This window comes from Entelurus aequoreus, linkage group LG03 (genome assembly GCF_033978785.1).
Source record: "Entelurus aequoreus isolate RoL-2023_Sb linkage group LG03, RoL_Eaeq_v1.1, whole genome shotgun sequence".
In the NCBI taxonomy this organism is placed as follows: domain Eukaryota; kingdom Metazoa; phylum Chordata; class Actinopteri; order Syngnathiformes; family Syngnathidae; genus Entelurus; species Entelurus aequoreus.
Window position 1 is genome coordinate 56,159,346 of NC_084733.1, and position 12,080 is coordinate 56,171,425.

At 40.6% G+C, this 12,080-nt stretch overlaps 1 pseudogene; it reads left to right on the top strand.

Annotated features, from left to right (window-relative positions):
* The first annotated feature begins 3,761 nt into the window (after positions 1-3,761).
* On the top strand, positions 3,762-6,548 carry LOC133645725 (uncharacterized; annotated as a pseudogene).
* Positions 6,549-12,080: the final 5,532 nt, after the last annotated feature.

Genomic DNA, 12,080 nt, shown 5'->3' on the forward strand with positions numbered 1-12,080 from the left:
TATCTTTGTGAAAATATTGGACACAGTGTGTTGTCAAGCTTATGAGATGCGATGCAAGTGTAAGCCACTGTGACACTATTGTTCTTTTTTTTTATTTTTTATAAATGTCTAATGATAATGTCAATGAGGGATTTTTAATCACTGCTATGTTGAAATTGTAACTAATATTGATACTGTTGTTGATAATATTCTTTTTTGTTTCACTACTTTTGGTTTGTTCTGTGTCGTGTTTGTCTCCTCTCAATTGCTCTGTTTATTGCAGTTCTGAGTGTTGCTGGGTCGGGTTTGGTTTTGAAATTGGATTGCATTGTTATGGTATTGCTGTGTATTGTTTGGTTGGATTGATTAATAAAAATAAAAAATAAAAATAAAAATTGTTTTAAATAATAATTTTAAAAAAACAAAACGATTAAAAAAAAAAAGAGAATCAATTCTGAATCGCACAATGTGAGAATCGCGATTCGAATTCAAAACAATTTTTTCCCACACCCCTAATATCTATAATTTGAAAATATACAGCCGGCCGCATTGCAATGTCTATTATGTTGTATTATGCCCAGGTTGCCCAATTGCTTTTTTTATGCTGTTGCAAGACCCGTGCCACCTGACTTCAAACTTGACACCTCATTGGCTGTTTTTAAGACAGCATCGATTGCATCAGTCTTAATTTACCAGAAGTCAGCAGCAAATTTTTTGACACTGAATTTTTCAGCCCATCCATCCATTTCCTACCGCTTATTCCCTTCGGGGTCGCGGGGGGTGACGGAGCCTATTTCAGCTACAATCGCACTGATTTTTTTTTTTTACACTGAATTCTTATACACTGAAAATTAAAACACTGAATTTTTAAACACACGCATTTTGCTGACATTTTTGTTCAATTAAATTGTCAGCATAATTAGATTGTTTTAGAATTTATTTCTCAAAATTCAAACGCAGAAAATTCAGTTACATAAATTCAGTGTAAAAAAAAAAAAACTTTTGTAATGAAGGCACAAATGAACCTCCATAGTAAATAAACATAGACAAGAACTGAAAATGGTCAATCTAATCATCAAAGTGACGATATGACATTCAGCACTGTGTCATGTTGCTTTTGCAAACAAATTAAGGACAAATATTCAATATTGCATTCATTTGCTTCACTTTCTGCATCTGTGTTGAAAAACATATTATACTCATGAATGGTCAAATACAACATAGTGCACATACGGTATAGGCAAACAACTATTCTAATGTCTGTTTTCTTGCTATTCACTCTATCTACATTGGGTTGGTTTTAGTGTGCACAATAAAAAAAAAAATAGGGGTGGGCGGATCGATCCTTTTCCTTAGAACTCCACATAGCAACAGTGACAACTCTTGCATGAACTTGAACAGAAAGAAAACAACATGACTACAAATGCTGTGTGTTGACTCGCCCTGGGCGCTGGCAACCAACTGCACCTCAAAAGAATAGTTTACTTGTTTTTGTAACAGGTATTTAACTTGTTTAGTCAGAAAGAATCATGAAGTTTTGCACAGGGTTTCTTCATTTTTGCGTGTTATCTGGCCATCCTTTTTCTTCTTCTGATCCTATTCAGGGTTGTTGGAGCCTGTCCCAGGTGACCTCAGGTGACACCCTGGACTGGTCATTAGTCAATCATTGACAAAAAAAACCCCAAAACATGCTCACTCACAAATAAATGTGTTTTTTTTTACTGTAAAATGCACTTAAAACCCTTTCATGGCAGTTTTATGGCAGTCACACATAAGATATATGTGTGGACTGAAGGCTGAAGCCTGTTCAATAAATGACGCTAGCAAGTAACCGTAAACAAGCAAGCCCAAAACATCAAAACATTAATGTTTCATTGAGAATATAGAACATTACGCACAGCGCTCAAAAACCTTCAAAATGTTTAGTACGACGTTAGTAAGCTACGAAGCTGCACCGCTTGATGGATTGTTGGGGCATTGCGGCTACCGTAGTCAGACTCACTGTGCTTCAACACACAGGTATTATGACGGTATGTATAAGGACACCAAAATGGTACCTATTAGGAGGGATATTATCTAGCGTTTTGTCTCGACCTATTATAGAATAGAACAAAATAGAATATAGTTTTATTGTCATTATTACAGTGAACAGGTTCAAAGAACAACAAAATTGGAGCAGATCCCCTAAGGTGCATACACAGTAATTTAGTAATATAAATAGTAAAAAAAAGATAAAAAAAGAAGATATGTATCTATATATATATATATATGTATATATCCACACACATACACATATCCATACATATGCATATATATACATATATACACATATAATAGGGGTGTGGGAAAAAATTGATTCGAATTCGAAACGCGATTCTCACGTTGTGCGATTCAGAATCGATTCTCACTTTTAAAAAATATTTTCTTTTTTTTAAAATTATTATTTAAAAATGTTTTTTTTATTTTATTTATTTTTTATTAATCAATCCAACCAAACAATACACAGCAATACCATAACAATGCGATCCAATTCCAAAACCAAACCCGACCCAGCAACACTCAGAACTGCAATAAAAAGAGCAATTGAGAGGAGACACAAACATGACACAGAACAAACCAAAAGTAGTGAAACAAAAAAGAATATTATCAACAACAGTATCAATATTAGTTACAATTTCAACATAGCAGTGATTAAAAATCCCTCATTGAAATCATCATTAGACATTTATAAAAAAAAAAAAGAGAACAATAGTATCACAGTGGCTTACACTTGCATGGCATCTCATAAGCTTGACAACACACTGTGTCCAATATTTTCACAAAGATAAAATAAGTAATATTTTTGGTTCATTTAATAGTTAAAACAAATTTACATTATTGCAATCAGTTGATAAAACATTGTCCTTTACAATTATAAAAGCTTTTTACAAAAATCTACTACTCTGCTTGCATGTCAGCAGACTGGGGTAGATCCTGCTGAAATCCTATGTATTGAATGAATAGAGAATCCCTTTGAATCGGGAAAAAATCATTTTTGAATCGAAAATCGTGTTCAATTGAAAAAAAAATTGATTTTGAATCGAATCGTGACCCCAAGAATCGATATTGAATCGAATCGTGGGACACCCAAAGATTCACAGCCCTAACATATAACATTATTGCACATTTATTCCGAAAAAAAAAAAAGACATGAGGACATGATGGACACATTGTGCTCACTCAGGCCTGTTTAATGCTACTATGGCTCTTGGGTAAAAAACTGTTTTTTAGTCTATTTGTGCCCGCTTTTAGCACCCTATAGCGTCTGCCCGAGGGCAGCAGTTCTAGGTGGCAGTGCTTGGGTTGGGATGGGTCTTTCAGGATGCTCTGTGCTTTCCTGAGACAGCGGGAGCTTTACAGGTCAGCCAGGGAGGGGAGGGGGCATCATTATGAAAAAACAACTTTTCTTACCTATTGGTACCTGCTGATGTGTATTTGGGATCTGCATAAGTCTCGAAAATGTATGAGTGTCTACCAGGAAGAAGTGCCTGATGGGAGCAGAAGCAACACAACGCACAGGTGTTACACCTGGTGAGACGCAGGAGGTGCCAGGCCCGGAGTCACCCCATAGTGCCCAGAACCTCCATGTGTTGCAAACTGCTCCCTCGAGCATCAAGTCTGAACGGAGGCGGATCAAGTGGCCTGCAGCTAGCATGACCTCACACTGGAAGCAATTCGATGACGATGTCGACCAAATTCTGGAGGCAACGGCGAAGGGAGAAGCCGACGGGAAGCTGCAAGCTATGACAACAATCATTGTCAGCATTGCAGCTGAACGGTTCGGCGAGGAGGAAAAGAGAAGCTCCGGAACCACGTACTCAAAGAACCACAGAGCTATAAGGATCCATAACATTAGGCAGGAGATGAAAGCGCTGAAGTTCCAGTACAAGGCGGCAGGACATGAGGAACGCACTGGCCTGGCCCAGCTGATGTGCATCCTTCGTAAAAAGATCAGAATTCTCCGTCGGGCAGAGTGGCATCGGAGGCGGCGATGCGAGAGGGCACGTAAACGTGCTGCTTTCATCGCTAACCCCTTCAAGTTCACAAAGGATTTGCTGGGACAGAAGCGCAGTGGCAAACTGGCCTCCTCGCAGGAAGACATAGATCAACATCTGAAGCAGACATACACTGACCCCGTAAGAGAGCAGGAGTTGGGAGAGTGTAACAACCTCATAGACCCCCCTGAACCAGAATTGCAGTTTGATATGTCGGAGCTGCAGCTAAAGGAAGTCAGGGAGGTTGTCCGCAGAGCGAGGGCAAGCTCTGCACCGGGACCGAGCGGCACTTCATACAAAGTGTATAAGAACTGTCCCAAACTCCTGCAGCGTCTGTGTAAAATCCTGCGAGTCTTCTGGAGAAGGGGGAGGATCCCTGAGCAATGGCGAGTGGCGGAAGGAGTATGGATCCCAAAGGAGGAAAACTCCACTCAGCTGGACCAGTTCCGCATCATCTCCCTGCTGTGCGTTGAGGCAAAGGTTTTCTTCAGCGCTGTTTCCAAACGACTGTGTACCTACCTGGCAAAGAACACCTACATCGATACATCTGTCCAGAAAGGCGGCATTTCAGGAATGTCAGGATGTATAGAGCATACCGGTGTGGTGACGCAGCTCATTCGGGAGGCTCGAGAGAACAAGGGCAACCTATCAGTACTGTGGCTTGACCTGGCAAACGCATTCGGCTCCATTCCGCACAAGCTCGTTCAACTCACTCTGATGAAACATCATGTACCCAGCAGGTGTAGAGACCTCATTGCTGATTACTACAGCAATTTCAGGATGAGGGTCTCTTCCGGACCAACAACATCCAGTTGGCACAAAGTGGAGATTGGTATTATCACAGGGTGTACTATCTCTGTGACACTGTTCTCACTAGCCATGAACATGCTCACCAAGTCTGCTGAGCCAGAGTGCAGAGGGCCCCGCACAAATTCCGGACAAAGGCAACCACCCATCAGGGCATTCATGGATGACCTCACAGTCATGACAGAATCAGTTCCAGGCTGCCGTTGGATTCTGAAGGGACTTGAAAAGTTGGTGGAGTGGGCCCGGATGCGTTTCAAACCCGCCAAATCCAGATCAATGGTGCTGAAGAAGGGGAAGGTGGAGGACAAGTTCCGGTTTAACATCACAGGCACGGCCATTCCAACTATCTCAGAGAAGCCAGTCAAGAGCTTGGGCAAGGTTTTTGACTGCTCTTTGAGAGACACAACCTCCATCCAGTCGACATGCGCTGAGTTGGATGGCTGGCTGAAATCCGTGGACAAGTCAGGCTTACCTGGGAAGTTTAAAGCCTGGATTTACCAGCATGGCATTCTTCCCAGGATTCTATGGCCCCTCCTCATCTACTCGTTCCCCATCTCGACAGTTGAGATCCTAGCACGGAGGGTCAGCAACCACCTCCGGAGATGGCTGGGACTACCTAAGAGCCTGAGTAGCATTGCACTCTACGGGAACAGCAACAAAATGCAGTTGCCTTTCAAATCCTTGGAGGAGGAATTTAAGGTAACTAGAGCCAGAGAAGTGGTACAGTACAGGGACTCAAGTGATCCGAAGGTGGCCAAAGCAGGGATCCAAGTGAGGACTGGCAGGAAATGGAGGGCAGAGGAAGCAGTTCAAGAGGCAGATGCAAGGCTGTGACACAGGAGCCTGGTTGGAGCAGTCACACGGGGTCGAGCTGGGCTAGGATTCTTTCCAACTCCCCAACTGAACACTAGGGGGAAGGAAGGCCGACGTCTTATTCAGGATGAGGTGAGAGCGGCAGTGGAGGAGACAAGAACCTGCAAGGCTGTTGGAATGAAGCAACAGGGAGCTTGGACAAGATGGGACAATGCGGTTGAGAGGAGAGTGACCTGGGCTGAGCTTTGGAAAGCCGAGCCGCAACGCATCAAATTTCTCATCCAGGCAGTGTATGATGTGCTCCCAAGCCCTTCAAACCTGCACACATGGGGCATAGCAGAGACACCAGCATGCCCACTGTGCTCCAAGCGAGGAACCCTGGAACACATCCTCAGTTGCTGTACAAGGGCACTTGGAGATGGAAGGTACAGGTGGAGGCATGACCAAGTCCTGAAGACCATCGCTGAAGCCATTAGCACAGGACTGGCATGGGCAAAACAGTTCCACCCCTCCAAGAAAACCATCGCCTTTGTCAGAGCTGGGGACACGCCAACTCCTGCTAGTAGAACATCAGCAGGCATCCTGACGTCTGCAAAAGACTGGCAGTTGTTGGTGGACCTTGAAAACCAGCTGAAGTTCCCCAGCCACATCGCAGTCACCACCCTGCAAACAGACATTGTCCTTGTGTCTGAGTCCACCAAACAAGCTGTGCTGCTGGAGCTGACAGTCCCGTGGGAAGATCGCCTGGAAGAAGCCTTCGAGAGGAAGCTCTCCAAGTATGAGGGACTGGTCAGCGACTGTCAACAGGCTGATTGGAGAGCAAGGTGTTTCCCTGTGGAGGTTGGATGCAGAGGATTTGCAGCCCGTTCCTTGGTCAGAGCCTTCAGCAGTTTGGGCATCGATGGAGAGAGAAAGAGGAGAGCCATCCGCAGTACCACCGAAGCGGCGGAAAGGGCCTCGAGATGGTTGTGGCTCAAAAGAGGAGATCCTTGGAGTCATGGTAGCTAGCGAGCCGTCTGGACACAAGCCGGGGGATTTGATCACCCCCGGTTGGGTCGCTTGGAGGAGGGCGTTTGACCAGTTGAGAGACCCGAAACGCCCGGTGAATCCAAGAGGTCACTGAGGATGTGTCCAGACTAAGCATCAGTAGATGTATGTACACAGCCATTGTAGCCTGCGCCGTAGTCAATAAGCTCCTTCCTTTTCTCTATCTTCTTGTTGTGGGACATTCATCCTCCACTGTTGTCATTTCTAAAATAAAGTAAATTATAGTTTGTTTTTCTTCTGTCAATACACTCCATATGGAAGCGTTAACAAACTACAACATATATGAAGGGGAAAATACAGTTGAAGTGGAAGCACGTACATAAGACCCGCCCACAAAATGGTGAATCCTGACAAGACGGTCAGAAAGAAGTTTATGGATGATCTGTAAAACATAATATATGAAAAATCATGACCAAAGAACCACCATTACATGTTATTCTGATTACGTAGACCACAAGAAAAAAAATTTTGAGGTAGAAAAAAATAATCGTAATACGACCCCTTTATTGAGCCTTGTAATACGACAAATATGATACACTTCAGTATTATAACTCATTGAGGTGCCTCAGCATGCAGCTGTATTAGCACCAACACACATTACAATTGTAATCGATACTCTCCTCCATGTCGAAAGCCATTGTGCATCTGCATGGGATACAACTGTCAGTCAACACCAATGCATACCCTTCCACATGAGTAAGAAACATGACAAGCCAACACTGTGCAAATGACACATGCTGTCTTAGCAGCGTGTTTTAATGGCCACCACGACCATAAGCATGATGTTATTTGGCCCAAACCCAGATGAACATATGGTGGCATAAAACAGTCCAAGCCCTCACACGTGAGCTAGGAGAGTAAAAAAAAAGTTTTATTGTGACAGACAGGGTTATGTCCAATAAAGCGAAGGAATCCCCATCGTTAGGATAAAAGCATCAGAGATGGAAAGTGGGTCAGAAAGAACAGGTCTGGGTCGTTAACAAGGACACAAAAATGCAGTGCGTGGATCAAATAGTGGAGGAAGGAAATATAATGTAATGGTCAACACGTGCAGAGGGGGCCGCAGATAGAAACGTCGAAAGATGTGGGGCCAGTTTGTACATTAAATATGCTAAAACCAATCCAATGTAGTCAATATGAACCAAACAACATGTGTACTCTACATTTGTGTTATAGGGCACAAAGCTAATTAGGGTAAAATCTAATCATTAAGGCTGTCCTTACGATTAAATATCTTAATTAAATTAATCACAGTGTTGCTGTGAATTAATTTTGATTAATTATGATTAAATATAATTCATTTTAAGATATATTTATGGTGTTCCATATTGCACAAGCAAAGAGACTAAAGAAAGTAGGTAATATATACCAGTGTTTCTTAACCATAGGGCTGTGACCCAGTGTTTCTCAGCTGTGGTCCATAGGGCCGCAGAGGTACTCAGCTGTAATACACTTTTCCACCACTTGTGGCAGTAATGACAATATCAAACAAACAGAAGAACTCTGGCGCTAAAGTCACAGAGAAGTTTCTTAAGCGCAAAAATGATGACAAAAGTGATGAAACTGTATTTTTTCATTAGTACTTAAATGTTGACAGTTTAGTTAAAAAAACATATATTATTATTATGTAATATTACCTAGTTAGAATGTATTTATTTTAGCACTGCGTAATTGTATGTAAACTTGTTTTGTCAGTTTTATAAGTTCCTTCTTTTGCAGTACATTTGATTAGAGTTTATTTTTGTAATCAGCCAAACACAAGGGTTCAATTGACAAGGTTTATCCTGTTTAACTGTAAGTAGGTTAAATGTAACTATTGAATATGATTAAAATCAAGAGTAAGATTACTAAGTCAGTGTTAATATTTAAGTGGGTGCCCAGCCCCTCTGTTGTGGAAAAGTTCAGAGGTTCAAAACCCCCGAATGCTGTATGTACCTAATTTGTTAAAGAATCACCTTTAACGTCATGTTCATGTCAAAGGGGAACTGCACTTTTTTGGAATTTTGCCTTTTACAAATCCTGATGTGAACACATGTTTTTCTTTTTTTTACGGAATTTAATTTGTCAGCTCGTCGGCCAGCTACTGGGGTAGTGACCTTGTGTGTCAGCATGTCTGTGATCTTCTTTTAATTATTATTTTTTTTATATATAATAATAATAATTATTATTATTATTATTATTGTTATTATTTATTTATTTTAAAAATTATATTTTATTGTTATTATAAAAAACAATTCCCCCCCCCTCAGGGGGGTAATTCGACAGGGCGGTTGCTGGTTGTTCCATCTCCATCGTTGGGGTCCCTGCGGGTGGGGTGGGTGGTTCCCATGGCCCCATGTTGGGCGGTCCTGCGGTGACCAACTTGGGTGGGGCGGCCTGGGGCGGGCCGCGCCGTGCTCTCCGGGGGTGGGGGTGGGCTCGTGTGGGCCCGGTTGCTGGTGGGGCAGTGGTGGTCTTCCCGTCCGGTTGCGGGGAGTCTCTGGGCCCTCCGGGCGGGGCGTCCCGCCTTTCTGCCCGTGTGGGGTGTGTTTTCTTGCTGGCTTGAGGGCTGGCTGTCCCCTGCTTCTCCCGTACCTTGTCCTCTGCCGGGCGGGTCTGTCTGTGGCCTGCTACTGGCTCTTCCGGGGGTCACGGTGGGCCGGGCTCTGGGGTTCCTGTCGCTGACTAGCTTGGCTGCGTGGTCCCTGGTTTCCTGGGCGCCACACCTGCTGTTTGTGGGTTGGGCTCTCTGGGTGGCTGGGGCTGTACTCTGGCTCCCACACACACTGGGAGTCAAATATATTGTACGTACAAATACACATATACTCATATGCACACCATTATTCATACATACATACATACATATATACATACATTCATACATTCATACATACACTCCCACATACATACACAAATACAGTACATACCTACATACTCAAAGTTTGTACATCCACACGCACATTCACTGTACAAACATACAAATACACATACTGTACATATACATTCACTGTACAAACATACATATACACAATCTTTGCATATACATTCACTGTACAAACATACATATATACATGCTGTACATATACATTCACTGTACAAACATACATACAGTATACACATTCTGTACAAACATGCATATACACATACTGTACATATACATACATACACTCATGCATATAATCACGTTTCATCAAACATATATTAACGTTGTTACCCTAGGGTAACCTGGATAACACTTGGCACACTGACAAAGCTTAAACTATTGATACTATAACAATCTACAAGGTTAATATAGGTTGCTTCCCTTTCTTCCCCTCAATTTTTCTGCTTTCTTTTGTATCTTTAGTTATCATTACGTATATGTATTGTTGCATTTGAACAACTGTATTGTTGATAGAGGTAAATTATTGGTATTATTAATTTTTAATAGCGCTATTTCTATTGGTATTTGTATTGCTCCATTTGTAATGTAATAATGCTCATTGTCATTTCTGTATTATTATTTATTTTGCTAACTGCTTCTTTGCTATCACTTTTACCATCATATTTGTACATATCGTATTTGCTGATGTTGCTCTATTGTTGTTGTTCTTGTTATTGTTGTGTTTGCTGTTGTTTTTGTCTCTCTATCTTATCCCCCTCTTGTCCCCACAATTTCCCCCTCTGTCTTCCTTTTTTTCTCTTTCTATCCCCTCCTGCTCCGGCCCGGCTGCACCAAATGATAATATAAATACATTTAATAAAGTCAAATACAAATAAGGCAACAAGAGAAGTATCCTACACTTCTCTTTTGTAAAGTAAATCTGAACAGCCAATATGGGCATCTACATCAACAATATGATTTGCCTGAGAAGCTGGACAGGACAAAATATATATATATATATATATATATATATATATATATATATATATATATATATATATATATATATATATATATATATATATATATATATATATATATATATATATATTTATATATTTGTCAGCTCGTAGTACACAGCTAACAATGTAGCTAAAGGGAGTCATCTCTTCACCCAAGTATTACCTGACATTATTATTCCAAACTACGCATTTATCGTCCAACTTGTAAGTCCCAAGTAAAAAATATATATATATATATATATATATATATATATATATATATATATATATATATATATATATATATATATATATATATATATATATATATATATATATATATATATATATATATATATAATAATAATAATAATGGATTAGATTTATATAGCGCTTTTTCTAGACACTCAAAGCGCTTCACAGAGAAGTGAGAACCCATCATTATTATATTATATATATATATATATATATATATATATATATATATATATATATATATATATATATATATATATATATATATATATATAATTTTTTTAATCTGTCCTTTCTAATCTCTAAACTCTCTAGCCGCTCAGGCAAACTATATTGTCTGAAAATGCATTTTCCCATCGATAACGTGACATCATCGCACTCGGAATATATATATATATATATATATATATATATATATATATAGACACACACACACACACACACACACACACACACACACACACATACATAAAATGGTATTGTTTTATCTACCAATGTGAAGTGTGTGAAGTGAATTATATTTATATAGCGCTTTTCTCTAGTGACTCAAAGCGCTTTACATAGTGAAACCCAATATCTAAGTTACATTTAAACCAGAGTGGGTGGCACTGGGAGCAGGTGGGTAAAGTGTCTTGCCCAAGGACACAACAGCAGTGACTAGGATGGCGGAAGCGGGGATCGAACCTGCAACCCTCAAGTTGCTGGCACGGCCACTCTACCAACCGAGCTATACTGCCCCAATGTGGATCCTAAGTTAATAATAATAATAATAATAATAATAATAATAGCCGTGGTCTGATATAAAAAATAGCCATTCACACTCACTCCTATGGACCATTTAGGGCCTAATTTACCAAGATCCAAATACCAAGTGCTAAACAGCGTGTGCAATCTATAAATTAGTATGTACTATTAGTGGGCGTGTTGCGTGGGATCTACCAAGACTACGTGTACAATTGAAAAGTGGTGCAAACCGCCCTTTTTAAATGGGAATTTTGCGTGTACTATACGGGTCATCACCACGGACACACTCTCATTTACTGCACATTCATGTTATCATGCTCATACCTGTGGCATTTTGCTAAGTTTTCAAATATACACGAGACATGTACTACTTTTTATGGGCATTTAGAAGCATTCGTGCAGTGCATCTACAATGAAATCTCTTTTTTCTTTACAACTCAAGGTGCGCTCGTTAGAGAAAGGCTGCACTTACTCCTCCCAAGACACAAAAAAATGCATACTTAAAGAAATGTATTCATATAAGAAACATAATTGTGGTAATCTGTAAATGTCCTTGCC